Genomic DNA, 8,280 nt, shown 5'->3' on the forward strand with positions numbered 1-8,280 from the left:
CTTTGCTTCCTCAAATTTAGGTCCTTCTAATTTAAGATATATTGCAAACTCTTGTGGTCAGTCTATATATCAACGGACTCCCATACAATTAGTGCCACCATATCTTTAAGGCAAATATAACCACTGCAAGCACCAGATCATGCATCGGATGATTTTTCTCATGTGGTCGCAATTGTCTAGAGGCATACGTTATGACTTTACCATGCTGCATCAATACATACTCTAAGAAAATTATTAAAGAATCATAATACACTACATACCCATCTATGCCTTCTGGAAGCACCAATACAAGTGAAGAAGTTAACTTATTCTTCAGATCTTGGAAACTTCTTTCACATGCATCATTCAATTGAAACTTGAATGCTTTGTGCGTTAGCTTTGTTTAAGGTGCATAAATTGAATAAAATCCTTCAACAACCTTAGATAATAACCTGCTAACCCATGGAAACTACAACTCTCTGTAGGTGTTGTAGGTCTTGGCTAGTTCTTCACAGCTTCTATCATTTGAGTATTAACCTTTATTTCTTATTTAGATACAACGTGACCCAGGAATGCCATAGATTTTAACAAAAAATTCACATTTAGAGAAGTTTACAAATATCTTACGATCTAGAAAAATTTGTAACACCTATCATAAGTGACTGGTATGGTCCTACTTTTATCTTGAATAAAATAGAATATAATATATAAAAACTATCACGAACACATCAAAGAATGGCTTGAACACCCTATTCATCAAATCCATAAAAGTTGCGGGTGCATTAGTTAGCCCAATGGACATGACTAGAAACTCGTAATAACTATACCGTGTTCGAAAATTTTTCTTGGGTATATCCTTCTCTTTGGGCCTCATTTGGTCGTAACCAAACCACAAATCAATATTTGAAAAACACTTGGGGCCTTGAAACTGATTAAATAAGTCATCAATTCTCGGAAGGGGATATTTATTCTTAATAGTCACCTTATTTAGTTGCCGATAGTCAAAACACATTCTCAATGAGCCATCTTTGTTACTTATAATTAATGCTGGTGTACCCCAAGGGGACATACTAGGTCTTATAAATCCTTTATCTAGCAAATCTTTCAATTGCTCTTTCAACTCCCATAATTCTGGCGGGACCATTCTATACAGAGGAATAGAGATTGGTTAAGTACCTGGAATCTCATCAATAGCAAACTCCAGTTCTCGTTATGGAGGCAAAACTAGAAGATCTTCATGAAATACATCGAGAAATTTATATACCACTGGAATAGTTTAAAGAGTTGGTGGCTCTGCATATGTATCTTTTAGTCTAACTAGATGATATATGTAACCCTTGGAAATCTTCCTTTATGCCTTAAAATAATAAATAAATTTACCTCTTGGCGCACCTATGTTACCCCTCAATTCAAGGATTGTCTCCCTTGGATAATAGAAATACACCCTCTTAGTTTGGCAATCTACTGCGGCATAATAAGAAGCCGAAAAATCCATACCCATTATAACATCAAAATATACCATTTATAACTCAAAAAGGTCAACCATTGTATCACGATAACAAATAGTTATTATACAATTATGATATACTCTCCTAGCTATAATATATTCACTAACTGACGTATACACTTCAAATAGCTTATCTAGAAATTCTAGTGTTCTTTTGAACTTTCCAGCAACTAATAGATTGGCATATGATAATGTAGAACCCGGATCAATTAATGCATATACATTATGTGAAAATATGGACAATGTACCTATAACCACATCCGAGGAAGCCTCTAAATTTTGTCAATCTGCTAGAGCATACGTACGATTCTGAACTCAACTAGAGCTAGTTGCTACTTTAGCACCTCTACCATGACATATAGGTTGTACAACCCTCCATAAAGAAGGCATCGATAATAATGATCCAACGGCTGATCTAGTAGGTCATGACATACTACCCATTCCCTTTTGTGGGCATTCTCTCATCATATGCCCTGATGTACAAGACCAAACAAGAGCATTTTTCCCAAAATGACATGCACATAAATAAAGCTTTCCACATTTTATACATAGCTGCTGAGGGGGTCTTAATTGGCTCATACTTCCTTCCTCTAGATACCCCGCTGCTCGTGAACTCTGACTCTCACTTCTTTACCCAAACTAGTTGACTTTAGACCCTTAAAACTATGGTGGATCACTAGCTTAATAATAAGAAGATAATGTCCTAAGAGGTCTATTAGAATCGAGTCCTAAACTCTCCTTGGGATGCTATAAAATTCCCTGTAGATCTGGCTCTCTAGGAATACCCTCTTTCTAATTATTGTTCTCTTCTTCTTTACCTCTAATCCTCCATTTTTTGTGTAAAAGCTTGTATCCTCGCTATATCTGTCTTTTTTCAAAGCAGCAATAGCATAATCTATCACCAGATATGCATCCAATCTATCCATATATCGATGAACTCTATTATCCATAGTAGCTACTACAATAGGAGCATACTTAACCAAAGAGTTAAACTGGAGGTTGTAATCCCTTATGCTCAAATCCCCGTGGTGATTATTCAAGAATTGATCCGCACAGGCTTCTCGAATCTCCAATGGAAGGTAATGATCGAGAAATGCCTCTTTGAACTCTTTCCAAGTAGTTTAAGGTGCATCAATACCCCTAGATCATTTCCAATCTTCATACCAAAATATAGCCTCCCCTTTGAATCTATATGCTGCTAGCTCAACTATCTTTTTACCCCATACACGCATGACATCTAGAGCCCTTTGAATTTGATCAATAAAGTCCTGTGGGTCTTCATTAATATCTGATTTGGTGAATATAGAAGGATCTTGATTAAGGAAATCCTATTTTTGTAGGCTAGCTGCCGTATCTGCACCACTAGAACTTGTGGTTGGAATAGTTTATCCTTGAACTTGTCCAGCAGCTATACGAGCCAACAATTGCACCACATTCCTTAGATTTTTATCAGTAGTATTAATAGGTGGTTCTGAGGATATGGTTCTTCTCCTCCTTAGATCTTCTGGTGATGGAGGAGTAGAAGAAGTTTGTGAGACAAACTCGTCTTGAGCCTCATTTTGATTAGCTTGTCTAGGTGGTGACTTACTGGTCCCTTCTCTGGTGGCCACGTCAACTCGCTTACCCATATTCCTACTCTTTCTTGTAACTGACATCTTTACTATAATGAGAAAACAATAGATTTAGTGGTTAAATATGTCTTAACCTGCGACTTGGGACCTATTGAATGATCTAAGATGTGAAAAAAACAACAACCCCTAAAGTCCCATAGCCTCTTGTTTATAGATATGGTGTACAACACACCAATAAGAAAGACTCTTTATGGTCACGGCTTTGTAGAATCCCTAGGAAGACCTGCTCTGATACTACTTTTGTCACGTCTCAAATAATATTGGGGCGACAGGCACCCGTAACCATAAAGGCTCGAGAGACCCAATCCATAACCTTGTACCTATCATTCATGTAACTAGAAAAAGCAAAGGTTCTGACAAACATGACATTATGCATAATTAAGAATAACTACATAGGCAAGCACAAAATTATATATACATACTTAGCTGTTGAGGCCACCATATCTAAAAGACAAGACACTACCATGTTTAACTTTACATTAGTCTACAAAGCCTCTAAATGCTACATAGACTTAGTTAGGGTCAGGACAAACCCCCGCCCTACTCTTGACTTCTGCATTATACCCAAATATATGGAACATACTCAGAAAGCCCCGAATCAACCTAGAGCTCACCAATGGTGATTGAATATCCTGTGCTCCTACTAGCAAGGTGTATTCGCTGAAACACCTACGCCTGTAGAATGAAATAATTGTCCCATAAAATCTATCCCCAAAATATAAAATTCTTCAACTTCAAGAATTTTGTTTAGGGGCATCTTATGACGCCTTAAAATTGTACCTAACCTCTGGCACATATCATAACTCTTCATGAAAGCCACAATATCTCTAAAAAAATGTTACCCAAAAGATACCGGATTTCAACACCTTTATGGCTGTTCTTTCACCCCCTTGATGGCCACCATAAGGACATGAATGGAACTTTTATAAAAATTGTGTAAATTCAGCTTCTAGAACACATCTACTCATAATACAATCAGGACCTTGCTTGAAAAGATATGGCTCATCCCATATATAAGTATAAGAATCATGAAGAAATTTCTTTCTTTTTTGAGTTGTAACTTTAGGAGGATAAACCTCACACACTAACAGTTTCACAATATTTTTTTATCCAAAAAGTCTTCCTCAATGTGGAAAAAGTCATTATTAATATGTTCATGAGTCTATAGCCTTGAAAAATGGTCTGCAATATGATTCCCAACTTCTTTTCGGTCATAAACCTCTTGGTTAAATTCTTGCAGCAATAAAACACACCTGATCAATCGAGGTTTGGCATCCTTTTTCTTGAAGAGATACTAGATGGTGGCATGGTTAGTGTGAAAAATTACCCTTATGCCCACTAAGTACGCTCTAAATTTATCGAATGCAGAAACCCATGCTAACATCTCTTTTTAGTGATTGTATAATTTAATTGGAATTATTCAAGACTTTAGTAGAATAATAAATAGAAATAAATACCTTGTCTTTTCACTACCCCAAAATAGCTCCTACAGCAATATCACTTGCATCACAAATTTGATCAAACAACAACTCTCGATTTGGAGAAATCAAGATGGGTACTTCTATTATTTTCTTCTTTAGCATCTCAAAAGCTTCTTGACAATCAACCCTAAAATCAAACTTGTCTTCTTTTTCTAATAGTTTACACATAGGACTTGAAATCTTCAAAAAATAATGAATAAAATGCTTGTAGAAACTCGCATGGCCCAAGAAATTTTGCACTCCCTTCACTATAACCGGATGTGGCAGCTTTTCAATCACTTCGATTTTGGATCTATCTACTTCTATTACTCTACATGACACTTTATGGCCAAGGAATATTCCTTTCTTGGGAAAAAAGTGTCATTTTCTCAATTCAACCTCAGATTTGTCTCTTTACAATGAGCTAGGATTCGATCTAGATTCTGCAAGCATACATCAAGAGAATTACAATAAATTGAGAAGTCATCCATGAAGACCTTGACAAATTATTCAACCATGTCATAGAAATTTTCCATCATGCAATTTTAAAATGTTCCAGGTGCTTTGTAGAGGCCAAAAGGCATGTATCTGAGCGCATGTGCGCCATAGGGGCAAGTAAATATAGTCTTTTCTTAATCCTCAGGCACAATGGTGATCTGATTATAACCTGAGTAACCATAGTACTCCTGCCTACCAACCTATCAAACATCTGATCAATGAATGAGATAGGATAGTGGTCGATTTTTATGGCTTCATTCAGCATTCGATAGTCATCATAGATTCTCCATCCAGTAACCATGCAAGTGGGAATCATCTCATTAGCTTAATTGGTAACCAAAGTCATCCCACATTTCTTTGGGACGCAGTGTATTGGGCTTATACACTTAATATCTGAATTTGGATAAACAATCCCATCATCGAGCCACTTAATGACCTCTTTTCTCACCATGTCCTTTATCACCGGATTTAATCTACTTTGTTTCTTCACCCTTGGTTTGAAACCTTTTTCCATGTATATCTTGAGCATGAAAAATCTAGATTTATCCCAATAATGTAAGACAATTACCACCCATTTGCTTTCTTCTTCTTTTCAAGACTGTCATTGCTTCCCTTACCTGCACATCAAATAATTTTACAGAAAAAATAATAAGCAAGGTATAATTGCCACCAAGGCAAACATATTTCATATGAGGCGGAAGAACTTTAAGCTCAAATTTTGGAGCTTCATCAATTGAAGCATTGGGAGATGGACTAATTGGTCTATTCAATAGATCTAGAGATAAATTTCTTATTTTAGCCACTGCTGATGTCATGACTTTGACCAATTCTAGTGCTTCTACATCTCCATAAAGATCATGGCCCATCAAAGCTCGCTCTAGTAGATTATCAGCCAACAACAGATGCAACTCAGATGCAAGGATCATAACTGATATGGAAAACAATTCTTCATATACAACCAATAATTTCAGTGCCTTGTATACATCAAAAACCTCTACCTTATTATGCTCTCTCATTGTCATCTTCCCTACTGCTATATAAATTACTGACTGCCCTATTACTAAGAAGGGGTGTCCCAAAATAAATAGAACAACTACATCATCTTTAAAGTCAGGAATCATTAAGTATATTGGGAAGATCAGTGATCCCACTTGCAATTAAACATCTTTAATAATTCCATCAGGCCTAGCAAGGGACCTATCAGCCAGCTGCAAAATAATAGTTGTGGGTTTAGGATTCCCAACACCCATCTTTCGGTACCAAGTTGTGGGCATAAGATATATGCTAGGCCCCAATTCACATAATACATGATCACTGATAGTCTTCCTAATAATGATCGGTAAAGTAAAACTACATGGATCCTTCAGCTTTATGGGTAGTTTGTTTAGTATCTTGGATGTGCAATCCTGAGTAAGTGCAACTATAGCATACTTTGTCAATAAGTTCTTGTTTTCCACTATGACCTTTAGGTATTTTGCATATTTTAGAACACTCTATAGAATATCAACAAGAGAAAGGTTTACATGAACCTTCTTTAGAAGATCCAAGAACTTCTTGTAACTGGCCTCCTTTTGATGCTTCTTTTTTCTTTGAGGAAAGAGTAAAGGTAATTTTTTCTTCTTCACTTGTAATTTTTTATTTGACGCCTTTATCCTTATTAGCTTAAGGATCATCATTAGTAGTTATGGGACTAACCTTCTCAGGTATCGCATCCTTTAACTGCAACATACTCCTTGTTGTAACTTCAGTAACCTACTTTTGATTTGTATTTTTATTGCTGGGTAACCAATTGTAAGGTCTTGTGTTTGGTGCTCCTGCAATCTGACCGAGTTGCCACTTTAAATTTCTAGTATTCAACTATTGACTCTTTGAATCTGCTGCAAACTGTGCTTGATTAGCTAAAAGCTTCTTTATCATCTCGTCTATATTACTTATTTAAGTACAAGCCTAATTATTCTAAACATACTATTGATTCTATTGCACTGGCCCCTTATAATGATTATTTTTCTATGCTTGATTTCCACCCCATGAGAAATTGGGATGATTCATCTAGTTGGGATTATATGTGTCAGCATAGTTCTGTTGTCCTGGATGATTCCTATTGCCCACATAATTTATAGAATCTAGATTAATTGCATATGCATCTACTGCGTGTTCAATACTTGCCCAAACCTCACACCAAGAATTCACCTGTTGGACTACATTAGTTAAAACTGTAGCTTGCGGGAACCCCAACTTTGTGTTGTTCAACTGAGTAAGCATCTGATTTTGCATTGCTGCAAGCTGAGCTGATAAAGTAGTGAACTGATCCACCTTTAACAGACCTGCAACAATCTTTGGAGCACTCCTCGATTCAACATGCCATTCTGGTTCCCTTGTGAAATCTAATTCAGCAGTGTGTACAATTCATTATAAGTCTTCTCAAGAGCTTGCTCACCTGCTATTGAATCCTAGGGAATCTTGGTATTTTTCTCTAGCCCCTTAATAAAAGTATGAATAAGGACATCATTAGACTGATGATGGTAAGGGCAATTTCTGACCATGATTTTAAATCTCACCCAAGCTTGGTAGATATTCCCTCCTTCTTTTTGTCTTAAACTCAGAATCTCACTTCTCAAATGTGCATTTTTCCCAGATGGAACAAATTAAATAAAGAACTTGACCTAGATCTTCCCAAGAAGTGATAGAGAGTGGTGGTTCATCATGTAACCACCTTTTCTCTTCCTCAATTAAAGTTCTGCAATCTTGGTCTCCCGACATCAAATCTACTATCGATATGAATATTGCAACTATAGCTCCCACAGAGATGCAACAATTCATCTAGATGCTTACAACTATCTTCTTGCAATTGAACTAAACAAGGCTCCTAGGTAAATCCCTATCCTAGGTGCTAATTCAAATCCTCTATTCAATGAAAAGATGAGAACCTTGCTCCTTAATTTCTTCGTTCTATTGCATGATTCTCCTATCAGATTCACATAGAAATATAGATTTATTCTAATGGTATCCACTCATCAAAATAGTAAGCTCAAGAAATTAAGACTAACCCAGACTATAATCCAACAAGAAACTAAGATAAATAATATCAAAGAGTAATCATGTTCTTGGTCTCAACCCCAGAATAAGGGTGTTAGCCACTCATGTTTGAATTTAACATAAAAAACAAGTAATTAATCATATGAAGAATTAATCTTGAAGTAAAGAA

The 8,280-nt window shown here is 36.2% G+C and overlaps 1 non-coding gene across 1 annotated transcript; it reads left to right on the forward strand.

Moving 5' to 3' along the window:
- Positions 1-7,589: 7,589 nt before the first annotated feature.
- LOC124897421 lies at positions 7,590-7,696 on the forward strand. Its single transcript, XR_007054142.1, has one exon. It is a non-coding gene; the product is annotated as a small nucleolar RNA R71 (small nucleolar RNA).
- The last annotated feature ends 584 nt before the right edge of the window (positions 7,697-8,280 follow it).

This window comes from Capsicum annuum, chromosome 3 (assembly GCF_002878395.1).
Source record: "Capsicum annuum cultivar UCD-10X-F1 chromosome 3, UCD10Xv1.1, whole genome shotgun sequence".
Classification (NCBI taxonomy): domain Eukaryota; kingdom Viridiplantae; phylum Streptophyta; class Magnoliopsida; order Solanales; family Solanaceae; genus Capsicum; species Capsicum annuum.